At 40.7% G+C, this 27513-nt stretch overlaps 1 protein-coding gene and 1 long non-coding RNA gene across 19 annotated transcripts in view; one reads left to right on the plus strand and one right to left on the minus strand.

Annotated features, from left to right (window-relative positions):
- LOC135409421 (uncharacterized) overlaps positions 1-8086 on the plus strand; it is a 39013-nt gene extending 30927 nt beyond the window's left edge. The window contains exon 3 of one of the 2 annotated variants that reach the window (XR_010428178.1): positions 7545-8084. This is a non-coding gene — a long non-coding RNA (uncharacterized LOC135409421). Of the gene's footprint in view, positions 1-7544 lie in introns of both variants that reach the window. The other variant, XR_010428179.1, reaches the window with a different exon arrangement.
- Positions 1-27513, minus strand: part of TENM4 (teneurin transmembrane protein 4) — a 1582078-nt gene that overhangs the window by 300953 nt on the left and 1253612 nt on the right. The gene's annotated exons all lie outside the window — the stretch shown is intronic.

The raw sequence follows: 27513 nt of genomic DNA on the forward strand, positions 1-27513 counted from the left end.
ACCTCTGATTTTTCTCATCTGTGTTTTCCCAGACAACGGTTCAGTTCCTGTAGTTCCTCTGCACTGGGAGGTGGCTCTGGACTTCCTCCTTAGACTCTTCTAGCCCTGTCAATGCTTACATGTTATCTGCAAGTCTTGCCTCTTCTCTCTTCACTGCTTTTCCAAATCAGTAAAAGGTGTATTAAATATAGTCCATTCATACATCTTTCCCTTAATCTCTTATGTTAAAGACCTTTATTTGAAGTACAAACCCCTTATTTTGAAGACCTTTATTTTAAATACAATCAACTGTCTATTTATCCACTGTTGTATGACGTTCAAAGTAGCCTGGACCAGAAGAGCAGAGAGGACAAGTATGTTTACATCTGTTCCCTCATGTACATATGGCTTCATGTACATGTGGCTTCTTTGTAATCTAATACTGTTATGACGTTAGTTTCCATTTTATCAAACTGTGTAAGGTTCATTGGCCAATCATTCAGAGATCCCAGTTTCTTTTTTAAAGAAGAAAGCAGAAGATGCTCAACCCCCTAGTCCCCTAAGCCTGAGTTAGTACTTTCCCTTTCTGTGACCAACATCAGTTCCATTTCCAGTAGCAGTCAGAGAATGAGCCCCTCTGTGCTGAGAGAGGCATCCAGTGCTCTTGATTTTAGCAGTCTTGTGTCAGCAGCAAGGCACTGTCTGTAATGATGAGACTATAAATACTCTAGCACCTCTGAAGTGCAAGTTGTTCCCTGAGGCACTTGTTTTGGTGGGGTTCCTCATGCTCTAGAGATACTGGTCTCTTTCTGCTGAATATCAGGACTGCCTAGAGGACCAGCTTGGAACTAATGGCTTTGTTCTGTCAACTAAAGTTGCCGGAGATGAATCCTTTTTTAAGTGACCTGAGCATCTTTAACATAATGCTTTTTTTAATGGTCTTCTCTGGCATTCAAATTCAACTATGTTGCTGTTTTTAAATGCACGAGGTGCTGCAGGGCTCAGAAGACTGACAATAGGCTGTGGAAGCTGCTAGGAAAGAAAATTTTTTTTTACTGGGAGATTAATGAAGTGCTGGCAACTGCTGTTGCCCAAAGAGTTTGTGGAGTCTCCATCCTTGGAGATATTCAAAAGTCATCCGATCAGAGTCCTGGGCAACTGGCTCTAGGTGGTCCAGCTTGAGCAGGGGGCTTGCACCAGATGATCTGCAAAGGTCCCTCCCAACCTCAACCACTCTGTCATTCTATGATTTTGAAGTAAATCAGTTTGGCATGGCCTAAGGATATTGTATTGATTTGTGGACAAGTTTGTCAATCCCACAATAGGAAGACAGAAATTAAGAACCTGCCAGCTCAAGTCCAGATCCCAGAGCCTCTTTGGAAAAGTTCATTTAAGTCCTGAGGTCTGCACTCATTCTCTCAGAAAAGCTGTCCGGCTTGCTGTGAAAGGACAAAGGTTTTGAATGTAACATGCTCTACTGCATGCAATATATAGTCAGTCAGAGAACTTCACTTCGGGAACCTCTGTTAGATGCTTTTCAGGAGAACATTTAGGACCCACTTTCTTTAAAGAACAATAATCGAAAAATGGTGGTATTTTCATTATCAATAAACATATATATATATGCATACATATAGATATGTGGTGACTAGACATCCTCATACCAGCTGTATCTATATCTATATAAATATTTTAAAAACATTTGTTTTCACTTCTCTTTAAGTCTTTTTTTTAAACTTAGTAAGGTGTTTCATTGACTGTGAATATTGAGTCCCAGCAGTTAGAAATGTAGCAAGAAAATTGTGTTATGTGATGGGATGACAAAAACCCTAAGCTGTATCTCTCAGGAGAAATCAATGCACTGTGTCTTTTAATGTCATAAAAAAACCCTCCCAACAAGATGTACTCATGGTAGTATTAGCAGAAAAGTGAGCTTCTAATGGCCTTTATTGATTAAGTCAGAAACAGCAGACAACTCTGAGGGTACTGTTGTTGTACAAAACAATTGGAACTACCACTACCTTAGTGCACTCTTAAGTAGATTTAGTGAGGATGCCCCAAACTCAGTATCTGTGGAACTGCTGTTGGAATAACTGCAGCCTTTTTCTCCAGTAAGTGATTTGCTGAGCTTGAAAGAAGCTTTGCGATTGCCTTCTCTGAGATATTCCTCCATTTTTTTGCCCCAAATTTTGCTTTTTGGTAAGTGCAAACCCTTCTTTTTCCTTCTCAGAGACTTCCTCTAACCATCCTGTTTCCCTTCTTAAGCATCCATCAAAAGTTTGTGGGAGGGAATGAGGACAAGAATCCCTTTGAGAGACAGCAGCCCTAATGACATAAAATATTACTGCTTTGGGGAATGAATCTGCTATGATTGTAGGACTCTCTAGGAAAGGACATACAGACAACTGCAGCTGAATTATGGAGGCCTAATAGCATGCTGTTGAACCTCAAAAGGGTGGGTGCAGGTCCCATGCATCTGAGGGGGGCAATGTCGTAGGATGTAGAAGTGCATTACACACTGGCTGACGCTGAGAGGCACAGAAATGCACTAGAAATATCCAAATCCCTGGTAAATCTGCTCCTGTCCTGAGGCACATTCCTAATTGAGAGATGGAAAAATACTGCTTTGCTATTCTTTCCGTATGCTAAATTCCTCTATTTTGCAGATAGTGAGCTGAGTACACGCTGCCCCAGCTGCACAGCCGTAACTCATCAAAGTGTACCAATTCAGTGAGGTTTGACTGTGTGCCCACATCCTCCAAAAAACCTCATGATAGGCACAAACCGTGTCGGTGGCCTCTTGACTCGCTGCTCTGCTGCATTATTGAGATGAGAGCTGCTGAGAGCCATGGCCAACAGCATTAAGGGCCCTGCAGAGCATCTGATTGCCAGCCACACAATGCTGTAAATGGGCCAGGACGGATGTTTTGGATAGGAGCCAATTCACCATAAACGCCAGCCAAGGAAGCTGGTTTGTGACTTGCCCCTTGGTGAATGCACCTTTATTCAGTGAAGAATTAATATACCTAAAGTAAACAGAGAGACAAACAGACAGACTCTGCAGTGGTGTGAAGAGGTGACAATACACAGGGCTGATAAAGAGCAAAGAAAAAATAAAATTCTGCAGTCAGCCATAAAAATTCCCACTTCCCACTGGCTCTTTTACGGAGAATTGTTTTCCTCTTGTGAACAGTAAATAATGAAGGCAGGTTTTGTGGCTGGGTGAAGGGCACTGAAGCAGTGTCAGAGTCTGATCAGAAAGAGTAAGGTGCTAAGCATCATATGGGGTATGCAGACTGGAAGCCAGAAGCATCACTGCTCTTCTGCTGTTATAAACACTGGAATCACCCCAAGCGATTGAGCCCTTGCCAAGTAATTCACCGCTCTGCGGACAGACTCTGCTTCTTGTTCGCGTTTGCTGATCTGATGCAATTCCTAGTGCTTAGTGGTTTAACAGAACTTCTTGTGAGACACTCGATTTATCACTGATAAGTCACTGATGAAATCTAAAGTTCAGTTATAAAGTGAGGGCTCATCCACAGCCGTATAAAAGGCTTTCCCCTGGCTTAGAAATACACCAGTGAAGATACCTAAAACAATAAACTCCTGCACAACTCCTGCACCACTCAGCCTTTGTTTCAGGCTTTTGCTTTTAAGGTATAATTATTGTTCCTGGTTAATTATGGAAAAGATCTGTGCATCATTCCTACCACTCCCAATCAGTCTCATCCTATCCTCCACCAGCTCTCAGCTCCTTTATGCATACAGCAAAGAAGATAAACTCAGCAAAGAGCTTCTCCATTTTAATAGAAACATTTTCTGTTTTCAATGCTGCCAGTGCCATTGCCTCCTTTGCATAAAATCGATCAGTGGATGGATGCTGTATAGTTGCTGTCTTAGGATGTTTCAGGGGTCCTTTGTATTTGTTCTTCAAGCAATGCTCCAAAAGCAGTGAATTTTCACGCTTTTCTGTTCAAAATCTTGGCAAATCTTCTTGTCTCACTGAACAGTATGTTTTAGATATGGAGGTGATGATGACTAGTGATAGGAGAAGGGGGAATGACTTTAAACTGAAGGACTGTAAGTTTATGTCAGATATTAGGGAGAAATTCTTTACTATGAGGGTGATGAGGCACTAGAACAGGTTGCTCAGATAAGCTCTGGATGCCCCATCCCTAGAAGCGCTCAAGGCCAGGTTGGATGGGGCTTTGAGCAACTTGGTGTAGTGGACGGTATTTCTGCCCATGGCAGGGGGTTGGAACCAGATGATCTTGAAGGTTCCTTCCAACCCAAACTACTTTGTGATCCTATGATTCTATGACTTCCTTTCCTTGCAGGTGTGGGCTGAGGACAAACCCTACGAAAAATTTTTAAGTATTCAAAATGATTATGGATCTGTGTTTGAGGCAGGATCTCCAACTATTTACTTTTCAGCTGGTAAGTAACAGATGATGCAAACAACAACCTCTGCAAGCAATTTTTTGATCTGGACTAGAATGTGTGGGACTACACTACAAATCTTTTTATTCCCCATGCCTGCAGTGCTCGTCATACAAGCTTTTGAAATCTGTCTTAGACATCTCAGTGCACATCAGTCCCAAATCTCTAACCCAATGCATTTCCCAGCACACCACTTGAAAAGGAGGTTTTGCCCTTTGATCCCAATATGCACAAAACCTAGTAAGAAATCTGTGGGGCAAAGCACTACCTGATTATTCCTTTGTGTGTATCTGTTATTTCCCAATAATAGATACAGTGCTGCTACTCTGGATCCTGACCCCCATTATACTGATACAATGCAGCAGCTCCACTGACTTTCTCATTTGTGCCATCAAAAAGGTGCTGCAGTACAAACTGTGGCCCTGCTATGCATTCATCTTTCATTTCCATGCATTTCTTGCCTAATACCAGAGTGAGGGTAACACCAGCACAGTTCAGCCTTCACCTCTTCTTGGCATGATTTATCTGCATTATACAGCAGCTCTAGGAGAGATTGCTCTCATTTATACTCTGATCCAGCAAATTTTCTCCTCAAACTAACTCAATACCTTTAAATAGAAGCAATACCTGAGCAGAGAAATGAAAAGAAGGGTCAAAACAGTGAGAAACAAAGTGCCTGGGCATCACAGCATTAAAAGTAAATCTCACTGTAACCCCATTTTCACTGTGATCTTTATAAAGGCTACAGACACTATGCCTGTGGGATCTTGTTGCTCTGACATTGTTATACATGGGTTTTGATTAAAAAATGGAAATGTATGGTGTTGTTTATGGCTCGTATAATGGTGCTAGAAATCTGGTCAGATGGAAGGTTGGTTTGAAATGGTACATAAACCTCAGCATAACCTTTGGTCACCTTTGTGCTAAAAATTGAAGAGATGAGCTGGTTTGTCTTCCTCCCAAACTCCATTTTAACACTTAATAGGCTGCCCGTTGTTATATGAAAGTAGTGTTCTAATTGCAATTAGTAGTTTAGGGGAATTTTAATTGCAATGTAGTGGGGAGCACTACCTCTAGATAACAGTTTTATCAGTGTGGCATTACTTGAATGACAAGCAGTGATGGGTGGCTTCTTCTGATTTAGGTAAATTTGCTCCTAAAGAAATAAAATTAAATTATAATAGAACACTCTTAAACAAACAAACAAACAAACAAACAAAGGAAGAGAACTACCTATTAAGGTGACTTGTCTTGCCTGTTATAGGAAAACAAATGCAGACAGGAACATACAAAATATAATATTTCAAGCAGGTAAACACTGGCAAGAGATAAAAGCAACTGAACTAGTATAAAATACTATGAATAATTTAAGACTGAAAATGAGATGAACGTTTCTAGGCATCTGAAGAATGAAGCAACTGTTTCCAGTGAAAGAGATGAGAGCAAGGCGCCAATCTGGCTTCAAGACAAAAAGTTTATCCCTGTCTGTAGTGAGAGTCAGGATTTGGTGAGGCAGTAAGGTCTTGGGAATGACAGGGCATGGTTCTCAAAAATGTGGACAATTTCCTTTCTGCAGTGTTAGCATCAAGATAATTTTCAATGTAAAAAAAAGGAACGGAATAATGAAAGGGAGGAAAGAAGCGAGGGAGAAGGAAGGAAGGAAGGAAGGGAGAGAGGGAGGGAGGGAGGGAGGGAGGGAGGAAAGAAGTAAAAGGAAACAAGAAATTAAAAGAAAACAAAAGAAAAAGCAACAGAAAAATGAAAGTAAAATGTAAAAGAGAGAGCAGAGAAGAAAAGACAGAAAGAGCAGGAAAGAAAGAAAGAAAGAAAAAAAGAAAAAGAGTAATAACCTTTTAAACCAAAACCAGCTAACTTAAAGCCCAGATGACTTCAGAGAAGCTGATTTACTAAGGCTTTCTAACATTTCACATAATCAATTGCATCTCACCATTGCTTGACTATTGTTTAACATACAAGAGCAATATAGTTCCAGACCTTGCTTGGGGCAGGTAATGATGGTGTGTTTGTGTGGGATGGAGTAGTAATTCATTTCAGACATGGAGGTAATTCATTGCAGACATTCTTTAAGAGAGTTAGGGGAGAAAATAAAATGACAGATGATTTTACAATAGTTCAGGATTATTTTTTTTTGCTGCTGACCCTGGAACTGGTAATAGCAGGAAATGGAAAGATTAGCATAAAGAATGGTCATTGATACTTGGGGTCTGATAGCCATTTTTGCTGAGCTCTATACTTATTTTGAAAGGAATGAAGCATTAAAAACAGCCAAGGTTTTCTTTCTTGCGCATAAACCGTCTTACAGATCTTATGGAAAGTGTAAAATGGGTGAACAGGAATTATGCCAAAGGGTTTCACAGGAATAACTCTGAACTCACACAAAACATGACAGAGAATTGGGTATTTTTCTGTTCTAAATTGAGTAAGATTTCTCAGAAACCTATAGAGAAGCCATCCTTTTCCATTAAATTCTTTATTTTTCCATATGAGAAGAAAGGATTGATTTTGTTTGTTGTCTATTTAGTAATAAAATTGGTTCTGCACATAAATGAAAAGAGTGGATATTCATACCCAGACAAATAGTCTAAATAATAAGAATATAGAAAAGAAATTGTTCTAGGGAAGTCAGAGATGGAATTTATGGGAGAATAAAAGGAATCCACCTAAAAAATGATAAGAATCGATCTTTTAAGATGTGGCTTCAGAATTTGTTTACTGAATGGACAAGTGACCATTAAAGGATATTGTGGGAATCATGATTTATTAAGTTAGGTTCAGCTCTATGGTGCAAAACAGTCTGTCCAAGCAATACCAAGTCCACCAGAACTACTCTGTATTGAAGAAGAACAGAAGTGGTTTAGGGTCATTCACACTGATCTGCTCAATTCAGCCAGCAGGTTTATGTCCTGCAGCTTAACCTCGCTTCTGACAATCTAGGTGGCCCTTTTCCCTATCACCATTATGAACTTACTGGGCAACTTTAGTGATGCCACAGGTAATCTACAGCCCTTTTACATAGCTCTGCAGGTTAAATAAACAAAACAGGTGATGTGAATTGAAATATATATGTATATAACCTTGTATTCATCCCCTTTCTCTAACCACAGGAACCTGGTATGAAAATCACTCAAGGAAGGATTGATGTACCTTAATTTGGAGGGAATATCATCAATGGATGACACAAGCTGGATAAGTGTTAACAGTTGCACTGAACCAAGCAGTTAACAAAATTGATGTGATTAATAATAATAGACAACTACTTACATGACTTTGAGACTTTAGAGCTCTGAGTTCCTAAAGGAGTCAAGGTGAGGAGATACTGGATAAGGAAATGGGAACTCCTGAAAATGGTTATTTTTCTAGTCCTGCTGTCAAGTCTAGGAAAATCCTGCAGCGTTCTCACCGTAATATGAAAAATAAAGTGGTCAGATGTTATATGGCTGTTTTAATTGTGGTAATTGTGCATTTTTTCCAGGCACAAAGAAGGATGCTGCTGCTTCTATATTGAAGGGAGAATGAGTTTTATAAGTCATAAAAGAGAATGAAACACCGGACCCTTAGCTCACTTGCTGTAAAAAAAAAAAAAAAAGAAAGAAAAAAGTAAAAAAGAAAAACAAGTGAGGACTTTCAGGGCTTATCCTGAAAAATATGGAAACTGGAGGTGTTCAGTAGCTCTCTGGACCAGGCTTTTTGCCAGGGAGTAGCACTGATGACAAAACACTTTGAGCCGAGGATTCATCCCAGCATCCCTAGAAGTGAGGAATAGAGGTGTTACTGCACCAGGGCTAACTAGGACATCACTTAGGAAGGGATGGTCCCCTTTGCAGCAGCCAAGGCATAACACGTCTCCCAAGAAATGTACAAAAACATGTGTTCCCAGGAAATTTCTTCCCTTTCTCATATGCTGTTCACTTTAAAGTCTATTTCTACAAACACTTGCTGCTTGACTTCCTTCCTGTCACCACAAGGAGTCCCATTTAATTAACCTGGCAGCCTACGGTGGTGAAAATAGATTGCAGCTTGTAAGTGTGGAGATTGACAGTCTCTGCAAGCTGCCTTGGTTTGCTTAGCTACAGCAGTTATTGTTTCTCAATTATTTTGATGGTATGATTCCAGGCTGTACATCCAGTGGCCTGGCTGCAACTGCAACAGTAGTTGAGGACAGGGAGGGAGTGGGCTGTGTGTGACATGGAGCATCAGCAGTTCACTCCTCCACATCTGTGTTATATTGGGTAGGGAATTGCCTCCGGCTAACGACAAGCCTTCTTAACATTTTCCTCTGAGAAAACAGATGATCAAATGCAAGAAAGCCTACTCATTAAAACAAGTGCTGGGAAGGTTTTGTTCTTTTCAGACTCATCCCTGTGTTTGAGTACCTAGAGAACCAAGAGTACCTATATTGACTGAATATAGCATCTGTTTACCATCAGCTTTGTCTGAAACTACTCTTTTTTTTCCAAGTTAATGAAAATGGAGTTTGAAAACTGGTTCTGATTAGCCAGGTCAAATAGTGAAAATACTCTCTAAGGCCAGAATATACCTCAGGATCCCATTGCAGAGCAAAACAGCACATAGAAATCACCAGAAGAGCAGAAGATCAAAGCAGATGGGAGTGGCCTACTGGGTGCTACTGGGTTTGGAGGTGCTCCCATGGTGCTGCAAAGGGAGGTGCAAAATTTGTGGATGAAATTCAGCCATATGAATTTCTTTGCTAGATGGCCAGGCAGTAGAATTAGACCCTGGGCAAATATAAAGGAAGATAAAAAAGCCCCCCCTTTTAATTTTTAAGGAAGTATTTTGTGGTGCACAAGAGTGATGGTGGCCCCAGGAAAGGTTTCTTCTCTGCATTTCTTTCTGCCTACTTCACAGTCAATTGCTATACACCACTTCCACTAGAGTATTTTCTTTCCCACTGCTATGAAGATAAATTGCCTATTACCAAAGTAGCTATAAGGAAGGGAAAAAAATAGTGTCTTTTCCATCACAATGCAGTCAAGTTCTGTTGTAATTGGCAGCACAGCATGGTGAGTATGCCACTCCCACCAGGTCCCTTGCCCTGGTAATTGAGTCTGTTCTTTGTGTAAGATGCTGCTATTTGTGTTGGTTCATGTGACTTTCTTTTTCAGTCTCTTTTTAGGGGCTGCCTTTTCTTTCCCTCACAGGAGATGGACAGCCAGGGGGAGGAAAGGCAGTTGTCATCTCCATTTGCTGGAGTTAGTACTGCTGCAGTGAACGTGATTCCTTCTTATGTGTTTGTGCACTTTAGTGGGTGCTGCAGGGTGAAACTGTAAATTCTAGATATAAAAATAAAACATGATGTGCAGGAGAAGCAGGTGAGACAGAGATGTTAAACACTGGTATTTGGATGGCTGGGTGGGTGACCATGTTACATGAGCTTGGCAGAGATGTAGACAATGTGCAGCTCCTACTTTGGGGTTCAGGGGCAGGATCCAAAAATTGTGATGTCTGGACTTCTGAGCAAATCTATATCAAGAAAGTGAAAACCTGCAGCAAGTAAGCCAGAAAGAGACTTTTAGCAAGGGTATGTTTTGACAAGGGGAAATGGTTTTAAACTGACAGAAAGTAGAGTTAGTTAGATTAGATATTCAGAAAAAATTCTTTACTAGGCTGATGAGGCACTGAAAGAGACTGCCCAGAGAAGCTGTGGCTGCCCCATCCCTGAAAGTATTCAAGGCCAGGTTGGATGAGGTTTTGAGCAACCTGGTCTAGTGGAAGGTGTCACGGCAGGGAGATTGGAACTGGATGATCTTTGAGGTCCCTTCCAACACAAACCATTGCATGATTGCATGATCTATTCCAGCTGATATCCCACTCTGACTGGCCTGTCTCTCTGTTACACTCCGAGGGGGTGCCTGTATATATATCTATACTGATGTCAACTGGCCCACATCTGGAATTCTTGTGCTCATCTGGTAGAGTCAACTTGGCCACCCCAGAGAAGACCTGAAGCCATGAGTGGGTCACCAAGAGCCTACCCACACCTTTGTACCTCCTTGCCATGCCTGCTACATTGCCAGCTGAGTCTTGTCATGATTTTGTCTTTCTCCTGTTAGCAGCTTATACAGGTTGAGCTGCACTGCTAGGGATTTTGTTTGAATCCCTCACATAGGTGACCAGGAATATGAATGTCTCCCTGCTCCATACATCTGAGGTACAAGGTGATCAAGCACTGGAACAGGCCATGGAAGTGGGTAGGCATGCCTGGATGTATTTAAAAGATGTGTAGATGTGACAGTTAGGGACATAGTTTAGTGGTGGGCTTCGTAGTGCTGGGTTAATGGTTTGACTTGATGATCTTAAAGGTCTTTTCCAACCTTAATGATTTTCTGATTCAAAAAGTGTTTTGTTCTCTTGTCTCCTAGAATCACATCAGATCCACAGGCTGTCTCTTTTGCATTACTCAGCCTGGAATTGTTTCTCCCTCCAGCACACAGAAAGTTGCTTTAGAAGAAATATTCGAAAGAAAAGCTCCTTTTCCAGTGTCTACTATAGTGCAGGTTTCTCCACTGAGTTTGTCTGTGAGGAGTCAAGGGTCCTGAATATTTTATTGATATCTGACTAGAGCCAGAATTTGGAAATGCCATGACTAGACCAAAACATGGGTTTGAGAAGTCATAAGATATCTGTTCCAAGTTTTACAGAGAAAGCTAATCTTCAGATTTAATATAAAAATTGGGTTTAATCCATTATTGTCATTGACTTAAAAACTGTGTAACACTTTCTGTATTGCTGTACCTCCAATACAGACACACACAGATTATTCCACTTTATATGTGCAGTATATTTGAGACTTATTGGAAGTTACAGAAAAATCTGAGGTTTATCTGACACAAGAATGCAGTCAGCATGTACACACATATTTGGGGATTTAAATGCATTTCTTTTTAACTAGTTTTAATTTGCATCCATAGAGAAATTGAGACTCACTAGGAAGGATTAGCTTATTGTAATATACCAGGTGAGATGTAGGGCAGCTGCGAGATTGAATAATGTAATTTAAATTTTGTAGTGTAAGTGCAAACATGAGACGGGGATATATATACAGGAAAATCAAGTCCAATATAAATTGTATAACAGTACCAGAGAAGAGAGCTGCAGGACTCATGAAATGTAAGGGCTTTCTTTGAAAATAATAATGTTAGTCAGTTCATTAAGTAAACAGAAGTGAATGGAGTGTTTGATGTAATATTTTAAATAGTATTGGAAAGACTAAAATAACCACAAGCAAAGAGCAAGGATAGTTCAGTATATTGCATGCACAGATTTCTTTTTATCCATTTCTTGCTTGTGCCCAACACAAAGAAGGTTAAAAAAATTAACCCTTATTGCAAAGAATTATTTCTATATGCAGAGGTGTAGAATCTGGTGGCATTTTTCTGATCCGTGTCTATGTGCATGTCTAGGTGATCAGGTATATGTATGTCCTTCATTGTAACAGAGAAATATGATTTTTTAAAAAATAAAATCTGCCATTCACCAGAGTAAAGAGCCAAATTCCCAAGGGAAAAAGAACAATCTTTGTAACGTGTTACAAAACAAGAAAATACATTTATTTCCACTCCAGAGAGGTGTTATGACCCCGCAGAAAAATTAAAGGGGTAATTTCAAGAACCTATAGAAATCCATGGGAGAAAACGAGCCTTTACTGCAATAAGTATGAAATCTTACAGGGCCACAAACAATACAAACTCTCCCTTCTCCAACCACTTCAAATCTATTTATTGTCTTTTTCTAATGTACTAACAAAAGTAATAAGCTTATCTCACTTGGAAAAATAAAAGGCATAAACACTGTTATATCCTTGAGTAAAAGTGCTCTCTCAATCCTCTGTGGTCAATTGCCAGCCCCTGCACCCCATGCTGGCAAAAAAAGAGTCACAGAAGAGGAATGCCTTATGCACAGAGGGAGACTGTGCTGAAGGGTCTCCATCTCCCTCTCTGCAAAGTGAAATTCGTCGCAGGAGGCTCTAATTATCCTGTGGCAAATTAAATGGCAAAAGCAGCATGAGCCTCTAAGACTCTGCTGTAGAGTGGAATTTCTAGTGGGGTTTTTGTTGTTTTGTTTTTATGTTCTGGCTTAATGCACAGCTCATCATTACCAGGCACTTGGTTATGCCTGTGCATTGCAGCCTGGGTGAAGAATCACATGGATGTGATCAATATTTCAGTACCTGAAGGGGTCCTACAAAAAAGATGGAGATGGACTTTTTATAAAGGCATATAGTGACAGGACAAGGGAAATGGCTTTAACATGATAGAAGGTAGGTTTAGATTAGATATTAGGAAGAAATCTTTTACTGCCAGGATGGTGAGGCGCTGGTACAGGTTGCCCAGATAAGCTCTGGATTCCCCATCCCTGGAATTGTTTAAGGTCAGGTTGGATGGGGCTTTGAGCAATGTGGTCTAGTGAGTGGCATCCCTGCCCATAGCAGGGGGGCTGGAACTAGATGATTTCGAAGGTCCCTTCCAACCCAAAAAATTCTGTGAGTCTATAATTCTTTGATATATTTCACCTTGAAAGCATGGGAAAAGTAGTGTCTTTTCCTAGGCAAAACCTCACAAACAAGTAATAGATAGAAAAGTTCCTGAAAACTATAAGAACTAAGCTGAATTATCCTCTATCCTCTCTCCACATCCTTGGTTTGATATTGGCCAAGGAGTAAAATGTCATGCAACAAACAGATAGACTAGTAATGATGAAGCTGAGAATGTACCAAATCAGCTAGCCCACTCATGCAATTTGCTTCTCTTCATTGTTCACAAAATCCTCACAAAGTCAAAGGCAAATAGAAAAGTAAGTTATCTGATCATAACAAACAAAGCATCAGCAGTTTGAATCTGTGTTTGGCAGTTGGGTTGTCTTCAAGTTTGCAATCCCTTCAGCTACGAGCTACCTGTGGTGCCTGAAGCACTAATGCAAACTGTCAAGGATGGAGTAAATACCTTGTCTGCAAGATTTAACTTTTTGTAATAATAGAACATGATCCAAACAGTGAGCTTCAAAACTAACAGAAACAGAAAGGTTTGCATGTATATGTCAAGGCACAATTGTGTATCTGTCTTTAGCTGTAAATATAAATATTGTGTGAGGCCCTGGCGGTGTAAGCTGCACAACAGAAGCACAACATCCTCAAACAGGGTCCTGCTCTGAGTCTCCTGGCATTAGTAAGAAGCAGGACTGGGCCCTGGTATGTAAGAACAAGATAATGATACTGGTCAGTTTGGCTTCAGTATTGCTGAGAAACTGGCAATTTCAAATACGAAATACCATTGGTAAGACCAGTTGGGATTCCGGGGATCTGTCATGGATCAGAGCTGGGCATGTGTGATCTTAGCCACGGAGCCAAACCTCCACCTGATGTAAATCAACATATACCTTTTCCAGTCAGACACTTTAAAAAAAGCACATGCTTTCGTGTATACACACAAGTATGGTTTTTTTCCTGCTAAGGGAATTAGACCTTTTTGAACTTATTCAGTACTTTATATCCAACATTGGCTTTAGCTCATTTATTTAGAGCAGTCAGACAAACTTTCTCCCTTCCTCTCCCATAATTTTCCTAACGGTGCAGTATTAAAGGAATAATTTCTCTGCTTCTGCTGAGCACCTTATAACTAGCACCGTGTTGATATTTACCAGCTGTAACACAGAAGAGTCATTTTTGGCAGCTAATGCATCTCTCCTATGTGTCCCTGTCACTCTCTTCCTGCTCCAAGACAGCTCCCTATGCATGAGATGAGACAGCGCTGTAAACTTCACAGTCGTGCTGAAAATCTTGGTCTAGGCAAAGATTTCTTAGCACTTTGGCATTTCCCTCAGCTGCCTGACTTTTTAGGGGTTTTTTATTGGTTTACAGAAGAAAGCCAGAAAATACATGCTTGGCAAGCCCAGAAATCAAAATGTAAAGAGAAAGAAGAAATCTTATTCTCATTTTGTTCAAGTTCCATTATTACAAAGAGAATTTCATTATTTTTTACAGGCTATTTAAGATCTCTGAATTGTGGTCTTTGGCATTGCAGACAACAGACATTTTAACCACTTGTTTGTGAAATGAAAGCAAGATTCTCACCAGAATTTTCAACCTGTGGGTGGCAAAATTTCCTCTCTTTGAGGAGTTATGAGCTTCTAAGTTATTTCCAATCTATACAATAGGCAATAAAGTAAATTCAATAATGTCTACTGCTGTCTTTAGTGTTCTGATCTTCTTCCTTTGCAGTGCATAATTTAACATAAAGCTCCATCTACTACACAATATAATCTGGCCTGCCAGGAAAGTGCATTGTAGGATGTCAGTTACATCATATAGTGAAGACTGAGAGAAGTATATGTTTTTCCTGCATGGTTTATGGGACTACTTTTATCTATTTTTCTGTAATGCTTCAAGAAGTTTTTTTCTGTAGAATGAGCCTGCAGTTTTTCCTCCCCAGAGCCAACAGCTGAGCTCCTTAAGATGCCACACATGCTGTCTGGGGAGAAGGGAGACAAATGACCCCTGTAGTTCTTGTCACCTTCCTCTGGTCATCTGGCAATGACTCTTGGAAACAAAGCATGGAACAAAAGTGATGAAATGTGCCTTTTCTTTAGAGTGGCCAAATTGTTTTGCAAAGACATAAAACCAGATTTTCCACAAACTGTTCTTATAGCCCCATAGACCAGCATCACAGAGGGATGTGACCACCTGTCCTACTGTGCTTGGTACTCCCCCTGTACTCGGCACTGGTGAGACTGCACCTCAAATCCTGTGTTCAGGTTTGGGCCCTTCACTACAAGAAGGAGATTGAAGTGCTGGGATATTTTTAGAGAAGGGCAATGGAGGGGGGAAGGGTCTGGAGCACAAGTCTTGAGTGGCTGAGAGAGCTGTGGGTGTTTAGCCTGGAGAAAAGGAGGCTCAGGGAGGACCTTCTCACTTCTCACTCTCTACAACTACCTGAAAGGAGGTTGTAGCCAGGTGGGGGTCAGTTTGTCCTCACAAGTAAGACATGATAGGGCAAGAGGAATTATCATCAAGCTGTGGTAGGGGAGGTTTAGATTGGAGATTGGGAGAAATTTCTTCATGGAAAGTGTTGTAAAGCATTAGAACAGGCTACCCAGAGAAGTGGTGGCGTGACCAGCCCTGGAGGTATTTAAAAGGCATGTGGCACCTGGGGACATGATTTAGTGCTGGACTTGGAGGTGTTGGGTAGTAGTTGGACCTGATATCTTAGAGGTCACTTTTTTCCCATTTCCATCCTTAAATGGGAATTTCACCAAGATTTCTCTATCTTGAATTAAAATTCTCTGCTACATAGTGACTACTCAGAGTATATTGTTCACAAAATTTGGGAAGTACTACCTCTAACAGAGGGTTCAACTGCAGGATGGGTTTGTTGGGTTAGGATAGAGTTATTAAATGCCTAGCTACTAAGTGATGATTTCTGGCTTTTCACCCAGTTTTCTCTAGGGCTGTTGCAACAGTCAACCCTGAATGACAAACATCCATTTAAAGCCTAATTTTGATGTTGGCAGAGCAGATTGCCATTTAAATGGAAATCAGAATGGAAATATCCTCTTGATCAGGAATCTGTAGAAACAAAGACAAAGCCATAGGCTCACAGCACTGCACTGCTGAGTACTTGATTCCTTGTTCAGTGCACAGGTGGTGAACCCTGAATTTTGGCTGGTAAGGATGTGAAGGCCAATAGGATGGGAGAGAGGAGGCAAAAGACAACAAGGAACCCTCCACAGAAGGTGGCTCAAAATACCAGCACAGAACAGAAATTGGTGGGAAATGCTCCTTGTTTTGATTTTCCTGGTCTAAAAACGAGGTGGATGTATTTTATGTCACTGTCTGTTTGTATGTTTTCCACCCTCCCTTGCAACTTGCTGCAACCTTTTCACTGTGAGATATTCTCAATTGTGTCTATCTATCTATCTATCTATCTATCTATCTGTATTCATATGTATGTATGTGTATATATATACATGAGCACTGATCTATAGATTCTGAGGTAATTTAGGAAGTGTAATAAATATTCCTAAGTGGAATATAAATTAATTCCAACTTAGAAAAGTTAACAACATATGGTTTGTAAAAGACTGCACACTGTTAAGAAAAGTAAGTTCTCTGTGCCAAACCTGCTCCATATTTTGCATGAGGAAATAGAGAAAAGATGTAGTGACCCAAAGACCCTAAACTGCTTCTCTGAGGTCGATGAAAAAACTTTTAATATTCATGCAAAACTTCAAGATTTAATATATTTATGTATTAAATCTATACATATTGTATTATATATTAATATATCATCTATATACACATTAATATATAAATACATTAAATAGATAATAAATATTTATATATTTAATATATATTTAAGCCAAGACCTATTTTTTATTTGTTTCTGCACTTGTTGGCATCACCAGCATTGCCTGGGCTCAGCTGGTCTGATGTTGGCACCTGTTAAAATGCACCTTTTAAAGAAAGGTGAATGAATAGCTTTATAAATAAAATGCTTGGCTGGCATCACTGAAATATGATATGTGAACAAGAAAAGTACACAAAGCCCCAGAGTAGGTAAGATCAAATCACAGACAGCATATTGTCTCTTTTTTCAAGTGTTTTGAAAGGGGCAAACCAACCAGGATGCTGGGATAAGACTTTGATCCTCTCTTTGTAACCGTGCTATGCTTTTAAGTCTTCTTTTTGAGTGGCAAACCACTCATGAGTTAAGAAAATGCCACGGTGCAGTCCAGCATGAAATAAACCCACACCCCACAACAAGGTATAAATAATTCACTGATGTAGAGAAAGGCTGTGGTGTTACAGGGTAAAGTTGACAAGAGAATTATATAGATACATATAAAAATATATATATTATATAAATATAAACACGAAGATTTTATTCAGCAGTAACAATGGTGCTAACAAGGGAGAGTGCCTCTGTGTGTGCTTCACAAGGCTAGAAAACACTGTAAAATGTTCTTCAGAGACCTGCATGTTTTAGTTAGAAATCCCAGAATACAGCCCTGGAAATCCAGCCTCTTGGAATAAAGACACATAAGATGAGAAGAGCTCCTGAGCCACACACACACCAGACAAAGGAGAGCACATTCCAGCAGTGTTTTTCAAAGACCTTCAAAGGCTGATGTGTAAACAAAGAAAATACAGGGAAGGACAGCAGTGGCTCTTTCACCTTCATGTTAGACTTGACAGAAAGGGAAGGAAAAGCTCTAGCATAGAAGGATCTCTAAGAACTTATCCCTGTGGTATCTGATGAGTTTTGTCAGGACAATTGTGCTTCTGCAGCACCTCCTGCAGCAGGCAAGCGACCGCACACCGACCTTGCAAAGCAGACAGGGAACCAAGGTGCAGCGCTGCTAAAAGGCTTCCACAAGGGACAACCATGGAGTTAATGGCAGAATAACAGAATGGTTTGGGTTGAAGAGACCTTCAAAAACCACCTAGGTCCAAGCCTACAGCCATGGACAGGGACACCTTGCACTAGGCGAGGTTGCTCCAAGCCCCATCCTCCTTTCCAGTCACTATTCTGTCTGTGTAAAAAGAAAGGAATTATTGGAAGTACTGGAAGGCATTCTAAGGTCTCTCTGGAGCCTTTTCTTCTCCAATCTGAACAATCCCATCTCTTTCCAGAAGAACAGGGAAAAAATTTCATTTGTCCTGGGTTTTCATTTTAAGACTGTGTATTCTTTCCTCTTGCCCAGATAAGTATAGATCCTACATTTTAACAAGATGCTTAATCAGATCAATGGCTAAAGACAAACTAAAATGTCCACCCTAAAAACAGCAGCTAGATTGAGGTGAACTTCATGGATCTTTAACACTGTATGACCTAGACTGATCTTCCCTGTTCCCAGAAATACTGTGAGCTGGAGCATCAGGAAAAGCAACATCCCTGTTTGCCACAACATTTTTAATGACATGGGAGTTTTTTGAACTTTACCTCTGTGGCACTAGACATTAAGCATTTCTCTATCAGCCCAGCAATGTACCGAATGCAAGTCTTTTAATGAGCAGAAGTGGATCATGGCTAATTGATGTGATGAACAGGAATAAAAGAATCTTGCTACTTTTTTGTTTGTATAATGACACTTTCTTGGAAGCCTGGATTGTGCAACTAGAGACCAAACTCTCTGGGCTGTGGATTGTCCTTTCTGAGTGTATCAGACTCAGCACAGCAGGATCCTGATAATTGCTAAGGGGCTTGAGGTGTTACTGAAGGAAAAGCCATTACTGAAGTGCCAAACATGACAATTAACATTTGAATTATTTACAGACTACAGGTGGGCTATCCATATGCATCTATCCATACACTTATAATCTGCTTACTATAACATTCTGAAACAAACTTTTTTTGTACGTGAAAATGATGCATCCATGGTAAAGCTTCCCACGTGAGCTGAAATGGGAATTCAAGTTTGAAATGGAATTCATGTGTAAGGAAATTAACAACTGGTATTTAGGGTTGCGTCACCATGGTTAGGGCAGAAAATGATATACCCTTTCCCTGCAATGAGAGTGGAGAGGATCATTCTATCCCACAGGCTGAAAACCTTGATCCAGCATCTCTGCATCCAGCCTCTGATTTCTACAAGAAAACAAAATCTCAAGCAAAAGAGCAAAGGCAAAAACATATGGAAGGTCCAACAAATTTGTAATCAAAGCAGTGTGTTGCCATTTCTGAACCCCTAACAAGGTAGAGTGAAAAAACCCCAATATTGTTTCAGGGTAACTGTGCAATGAAAAGCATTCAGCTATTTACATTTCAAGGACTGTTAATCTGGGGGAAGCAGCACAAGAGGTAATTTCACCCTAATTGATAGTCTATTGATATCAAAATCTTTTGAATATTAAAAGTATAGAAAGAAGTAAGGTCTATATATCTGTGTTTGCAACACGTGTCCATCATCCATCTGTGGTTTTATCAGGCACCAATCACCATAGTAACCCCACAAATCCCCTAACACTGCCTTGGAACCATCCAGATCTGAAAAAAAACTAAGTGCACAACCACAGCTTCCCAGCCCAGCTCACAGAGCTCTGCATCATTAACCATCAGGTAATGACCAAGTCCTAACTGCTTCATCTCCCTTAAGTATATGAGGATTGTTTCAAACAGCTAAATACAGTGCTTGGAAATAACAGCCCCACTGAAATGGCCTGTTAATGAATGATTCATTAGAGTGGCAGCAGCAGCTTTCGCTGGGATCATTTCTTAATTAACAACCACTAACTAGTTGATGTCTGTGTAAAAAAGAAAAAGAAAAAAAAAGACCTAAATATGTTGACTTTTATTTTTTTGTGTGAAATTTTAGAAGTCTGTTGATGTACCAGTTCTCCTTCCATAGCGGAGCCATTCCAACACTGATTGGCCTGAACAATGTGAGATGTGATCTGTGTTGCTCTCTCTGTCCACATTTTCATGGAGGCACATTGATGCTAAAAGGCTGCAGCAAGGGACAACTGTGAAGTAAATGGCAAAATCACAGAATGCTTTGAGTCGGAAGGGAGCTTAGAGATCATCCAGTTCCAACCCCCCATCCATGGGCAGGGGCACCTTCCACTAGACCATGTTGCTGCAAGCCCCATCCAACCTGGCCTTGGACACTTCCAGGGATGGGACTTCCACAGCTTCTCTGGGTAACCTGTGCCTCACATCCCTCTCAGGAAAGAATTTCTTCCTAATATCTAATCTAAACCTCCCCTCTGTCATTTCAAAGCCATTCCCCCTTGTTCCATCACTGCATGCCATTCCCAAGAGTTCCTCTCCAACTCTCTTCTACCCTCTTTAGGCACTGAACGGGGCTCTAAGGTCTTCTCCAGGATGAGCAACCCCAGCTCTCTCATCCTTTCCTCACAGGAAAGGTGCTCCAGCCCCATGATCATCTTTGTGGCCTCCTCTGGGCTCGCTCCAACAGGTCCATGTTTTTCCCATGCTGAGAACCCCAGAGTTGGATGCAGTACTCCTGGTGAAGTCTCACAACAGCAGAGTAGAGGGGGAGAATCCCCTCCCTATGGTGCTTTTGATGCAGCCCATTGACTTTCTCGGCTGCGAACACTCATTGCCAGCTTCCCTGTGTGTTTGCAGAAAGCCTTTGCAAAGGGATGTCCTCTTTGATACACCATGGACCAACAGACTTCATTATGGGCATAAAAAGCCCATAATTTTGCATGATATCTGCTTATTCATGCATCTACTTATCTGTCCTATTAATACTGACTTACTGTCTTCACCTGCTCCTCCTCCCTGCCATAAATCCCAGGAAACAGAAGAGATGGAATCTATGTTGCATAGGCACAGATTCAAGGCTGAAAAGAGTCATCATGAATAAATGGGAGGAAATATGAAGCAAACCTGTAGGGGACAACAGTTTGTCCAGGGTATTCTTATGAGAACTGCATGCATGGATGCAGGTCCAGAGACAATATTCTGTATTTGCCACACATTGAAAATTAGTTCATGAGAATATTACAATCCTTGATTTTCAGGTGTTTCCTTGCCTTTTAGTCTGTTCCCCAGTCAAAAGCTATTGACATTCCCCTATTGCCAACCAGGAGGTGGACACCACCAAATTACCTCAAAGCCTTTTGAGTGTGAGTTGCCCAAATGAAGCAGTTTGGTGCTGATATGCACACGGGGTCTCCTGTCATTCTCTCATCTGCTGCTGTCTTTAGGCTGACCTGGAAAGCCTTTCTCTACCCAAGTTACCTTCTCCTGCCTTAACCAAACCAGCCCTGCCAAAAAACCTCAACTACTGGTTTGTAACACAACAACAACAACAAATTATATCTAGCGTAGGGGGAGAAAGGAGAAATATAGTAAGTCTGAAAGAGAGGTAAGTGGAATGTGAACCCAGTCTGCACCCAGAGCAACGGGGAGAAAAATCTATTTGGCATCCTAATCTACAAATGAACTCTTGATAGGATGAAATGAGAAAACAAACTGATGGGAAAGGGAGCCATTGTGTGGCTGCTGGTACAGCCACGTGTTTACCTCTAAGACATGGTAATTACCACCAACTCTGTGCTTTGGGTTGGTTGTCAGACAAAACACCAAAGCCCATATTCAGTCCCTCCATTGTCCTCCCTCAATCCCTCTGCCACAGTTTGCCACGAGGACCTGTCTTGCACACCCCTCACCCAGCCACCTGCCTTGCTGTGTGTGGGCACAGAGAAAACTATTTATTTTCTCTCCTCTGAATTGCATTTTGCCCCTTTTTTCCCCCTAAAAGTTATTGATCAAAGAGTGAGACAGGGAAATCTCCCTGTGCAGGGGCCACTAACAGCCACATCAATTTGCATGGAAAACATATTTTAAAGCATTTTGCTGTTGTTCAGATGTGGCATCTTGTACCAACCCTGGAGAGATGCACAGGGAGAGGTTTGCTGCAAAAAGAGAAGTTTAAGAGTTGCTTTTGCTTTGCTCCTCTCCTTTTTCTAATTCCACATTGGTCATGTCAGGCGGGAGCAGCTCTACAGCCCCTCATCCACAGTGTGTAGCTTTAGTGCATCTAGATCTGGAAGCAAGTGATTTTTACAGGGTCATGCTGTAACTCAGGAGCAAAGCAAGGAAACAACTGAGAATTCCTGATATGTCTTTCATGACCTTGCTAGAAATAAATCCCCTCACTGCCTGGAAAAGGGCAAAAAGGGAGCTAAATTCCTCCTAGTACCTAGGGAAAAGGAAAGATATTGCTCAGGAAGGTATTGTTCAAGATATTGAACAATGGGTTAATGAGGAATAGCAGGGATAAAACTAGAAGCACCTTGCAGTCTTCTGGAAGTACATGAAAGGATTTTGAAGCTGGGACAGCAATGTAGGATTTCCCTACCTGAAGGGCAGCAAGGTTTAACATAGGATGGGGAAACTGGAAATTGGAGGTGGAGCAAAGTATATCTTGAGGCAATGAGGGAGGTTTGGATATGTGTGAGCATGAATTTTCAGAGGTGACTCAGCTCTGCAACATCAGCAGAGGTCTGGGAATGGTGTGCTTCTGCTCTTCTTCAGACGCAATCTAAATCTGCTCAGCAGAAAACACTGATCTTGCTGTAACTGACATTTTTTGACTTAAAATAATGTTTCTTTTCTTTTTTTGTCTTGGGGCATGAAGCCAGCTTCAGTTCTTGCCTGGGCCTTGCTTCAGCACAACTGAAAAATGTCTAGCAAACTTATCAGTTTACATATGCTAATATGATGAATTCTCAATATGCTCTAGATGAGGCAAGATTTGTAATACAAAAAAAATCCATTTTCGATGACATAGGAAAATCACTTTCACCTGTAATAATGAAAAAAGACCATAAATAAATTCTACTTCATTGTTCTTATCTGTCAGGTTATATAGAGTTATGCAAATGCTAGGACATTTGATGCACAGCATTTCCTAACTCTGTGAAACCATTACAGACCTGAAGATATTTTTTCCTCTATGGCTTCATCATCCTCACAATGGCATTTGGATGAGGAGGGATGTGAGTTTCTTGGTCATGTCAAATAACTTAGAAAATGTAATTCTTAATAGTTTTAGAAGTGCCTTAAACTTTTCAAAGCTTCAGATGGGTCCAGTTCTGGGCCTCTCAGCTCAGGAAGGATATTGAGGTGCTGGAGCAGGTCCAGAGAAGAGCAACAAGGCTGGTGAAGGTACTCAAGCACAAGTCCTGTGAGGAGAGGCTGAGGGAGCTGGGGTTGTTTAGTCTGGAGAAGAGGAGGCTCAGGGGAGACCTCATCACTCTCTACAACTCCCTGAAAGGAGGTTGTAGCCAAGTGGGGGTTGGTATCTTCTCTCAGGCAACCAGCATTAGGACAAGAGGGCACGATCTTAAGCTCTGCCAGGGGAGGTTTAGGTTGGATATTAGGAAGAAATTTTTTACAGAGAGAGTAATCAGACATTGGAATGGGCTGCCCAGGGAGGTGATGGATTCTCCGTCCCTGGAGGTTTTTAAGATGAGACTGGATGTGGCACTTAGTGCCATGGTCTAGTAACCACGATGGTGTTGGATCAAGGGTTGGACTTGATGATCTCAGAGGCCTTTTCCAACCTGATTGGATTCTATGATTCTATGATTCGATGTTAGACAACTTCATAGTGAGTGCTTTCAATAAGCTTCAGCTTATTCTGGCAATGAGATAATGAACAATTTAAACAAAATTAAAGAGAAAATTAAAATTAACAGTCCAGAAAACTCTAAATGATGAGGGAAGAACCTCTGATCAGTTAGAAATATTGAAGTTTTTTGAAGGATTTTGAGTATTTGCCTAATAATATATGCGTATATAAAAATTCATAGCCTTGTCCATAATAACCATTACTGCTCTATAATCCTGACAGTAGACAGACCCTATGCCACATACTGGCAATAATCTCTCTTCTGTTTATGGTTGCTCAGTGGAATAACATTCATGTGGACACAGGAAAATTATTTGCATTAACTGCGTGAATCCAACAATCTTTTACATCTTTTGCAGAAGAAAATTTTTTCATTCCTTGTCATTTACTGACTCATGTTGGAGTCTGAGCAGGTTGAAGACAGGGTCATTAAATTCCTTCACATATGATTGAATGCTCTGAAAGAGCCTCTTTAAAGTGACATAGGAGTGTCTAAGAGACAAATCGTTACCTTTGCAGCTACTTCTGGAGCTGGATAAAGTATCTAGAATAGTCAGTAATCAAGATTAGAATAAAAAGTCAAGAACAATATGTGCTCAGTGAAAAAGAAATAGAGAAACACTGAAACAACATAGGGAAATGTCATGTACAAGGCTGGTGAAGGGATTTCAGCACAAGTCCTATGAGGAGAGGCTGAGGGAGCTGGAGTTGTTTAGTCTGGAGAAGAGGAGGCTCAGGGACCTCATCACTCTCTACAACTCCCTGAAAGGAGGCTGTAGCCAGGTTGGTATCTTCTCCCAGGCAACTATCAGTAACACAAGAGGGCATGGTCTTAAGCTGTACCAGAGGAGGTTTAGGTTGGATATTAGAAAGAATTTCTTTACAGAGAGGGTAATCAGCCATTGGAATGGGCTGCCCAGGGAGGTGGTGGATTCTCCGTCCCTGGAGGTTTTTAAGATAAGACTGGATGTGGCACTTAATGCCATGGTCTAGCAACCACAGTGGTAGTGGATCAAGGGTTGGACTTGATGATCTCGAAGGTCCCTTCCAACCCAACTGATTCAACGATTCTATGGTTATCACTTAACTTATTTCAACTGTTGTCAACTGGACTTTACTGGCAAACACAAGAAATATCCAGCTTTTTTTGTTCCTGAGTTGTCTCTAGGAATATCAGAGGCAGAGGATCCCAGAATGTGTATAAAATAAGCCTAGTTTACAGCTCCCCTATCAACTTAATGACATTATGAACCGGGATGGTGTCCAAGACTCAAATTCTCCTTGCAATTAAGCAATGAGAGATACCAGCTTCTATAGACAGTGCCATGGCTTGAATCCTATTGTTCTGAAGCTTTTAAAATAGATTTCTGACTCTAAAAACCTCAGGCACACCAAAAAAAACAATAAAAGGTGATTATCAGGCAGACCTAGCAGATGCTTGTGAAAACGTTTAGTTGCAATCCCAGCACTCGGACGTGGCTTGCCAACAATTGCTCAGAGGTTTAAGAATGCAGACAGAATCTGGACTAAGTCACAGTGTCTATGACTATGGAGGCAAATAATTCAAATGGGATGTTTTCATCTTATTTCAAAAAAAGGTATTTTAACCTCATGGAAGCTGAATGACTGGAAATCTGATACATGATTTTTCCTTCGACACCACCCTAGGTCTGCAAACAAGTCTGAGTTTACAAATCCTTCCTTTTCTCTCCCTTAATCTGTGCTCCTGGGCCCATATTCTCAGCTAATGTGGCAGGGCATGAGGTATCCCAAGAGCTGTTGAGTTAAAATAAAAGAGGTTCAGACTTGATTCTCTGCTTCTTTGCAACAGGAGAAATCATTTATATTGGTGCAAAGTGAGTTAAAATTGTGCAAGAATGCTCCTATATCAAATGGAACTTTTTATACCAACTCTGAACCTGATTTTTACCAATATACAGCTAGTTAAAGTACAAGGTAATGAAAAGTTTGTTCCTATATGGTTTCCTTGGGTATCAGCTGGTAGCACCAGAAGCATCCTTCAGAAATTAGACTGCTTCCTATTCAATATTAACTTTACACATGGAAAGCCTGATCATGGGCTATTAAAGTCAACAAGATTTTTATTGTTGACTACGATGAGCAAACCATCAGACCATATGCTTTCTTCTCTCCCCTCCACTCTGCTCCTAAGTTTCTCATAATCTTTATTCAAATTACTTTTCCCTGATTTTCTGTACTTCCTTTCCCTTGAGTTTTCTGTCATCAATGCCCCCCATGCAAAACCAGTGCTTCAATAGGAACTACTGCAATTCTATCCTTTAAAAATGAAGCTGAAATACTATTTTTCCACATTTCCAGGCGGAACTGGGTAGGTTATGGAGCTCTCAGCAGAGTCCCTTTGCAGGCTTGGTTTTCATTCAAATCAAATTGAATGGGGCATGAACACGAGCAAACTGAAAGCAATCAAAACCAATATAACACAGCTGGAAAGGCCAGCTTGGCAAAATGCTGAATATCCTACGCTCTTGATGATTAAATGAACCATAAAGGTTTTTGGCATCTTTTAGAATTATGCTTTGAGGTCCTGATCTTGCAGAGGGCTTCAGCTATGCCTAATTTTAAGCTCTTGCCTATATCCCAATGAGATCAACAGGGTTTAGTTCCAGATTCATGCCATCTAACTACAGGCACTTAACTGAAGCAGAGAAGAGGTGAGCAGTGGTCCTTGGCTTCACTGCAGAAGGAAGGGCAGCTTCAGGATGTTTTCTGTGTTTTGCATAAAAACTGTTGAAGTGCTTTACGTGGTGTGAATACTTATAAAAAATGATGACAGTAAAAGGACAAACCCAGATGATCTCAAACAACATCTCAGGGTCCTTAAGCAGATCTTTCTCCCCTCTACTGTTGTACAAGTATTAGATCCCAAAGTATATACAGTCACCAATAGCTACATACAAAGAGACTGCACAATTCTGGCATAAACCTGGTCAAAATTCTTTGCGATTAAGGAAAATAAATGTTTTGGCACAAAACCAGAACAACCAGAAACTCAAGTATGCATGCAATCTCATTTTATGGCAGGTTGCTCATATCAGTGGAAGGAAATGATCTAATTAGTTTATGGACAGTGTTCGTCTCTGAAGATCAGAGCCTGGAACTTGGGGCAAAAAAAGTCTGCGTGAAGCAGCTTGTTCTGGTATCAGCGAAATGAGTTATGCAAAGTAAGAATAATGTTTATGAAGGCCGATATGCACCCAAAACCTGGCTATGGTAGAGAAAATGAGAACAATCAGTTCCAAAGACCCTAAAAATAGCTTTGTTTCCAGGTTTGCTCAGGGACTTGTATGGATGAAAAAGTAACCAGTGCCTTAGAGCCCTTTTTTTTTGTTTCCAGTGAATGATAAGACAGACATATAATTTTGGATATGTATTCTTGATGGGACTCAGCAACTCAGTTCTGTACTTTTAAACAGCCTCCATGTGCTCAAAAAGGGCAGCCAGAGGCCACATTTTTCTAGTTGTGTTGGCAAAAGCCAACTTGAATTTTGACAAGAACATGAGAACCCAACATAAGGAGTGGACTTGTCTCTGGCTGCTTCTACCTCTTGCTCTCTTGTGAATTTCTCAATAGATTTATCTTTATCACTCAATTAACATGTCTAAATACTCATTTTCTTATTTTTCTTCTCAGGGCTTCCAACAGTTCTAGGAACGGAGATGACTGATGGAGTAACAACTGCTGTGTCACATTGTCTCAGCCTTGAAGGATAAGGTAAACAGAATAATTTTCAAAAGAATGGAAAAACATCAGATTTTTTTTCTTTCGTGAGTTTTTCTTTTTGATTGTTCTAACTGGAACCTGAAAACCACTGTGGTGCAATTTCTCGACTGTCATGAATCATGGGTGGTTTTTTGTTCTGATTTCATCTTTCTAGGATGCTTTGCAAGGGTGCTCTGTTTTAGGAACTTGTG

The sequence above is a fragment of the Pseudopipra pipra genome, chromosome 2 (genome assembly GCF_036250125.1).
Source record: "Pseudopipra pipra isolate bDixPip1 chromosome 2, bDixPip1.hap1, whole genome shotgun sequence".
Lineage (NCBI taxonomy): Eukaryota > Metazoa > Chordata > Aves > Passeriformes > Pipridae > Pseudopipra > Pseudopipra pipra.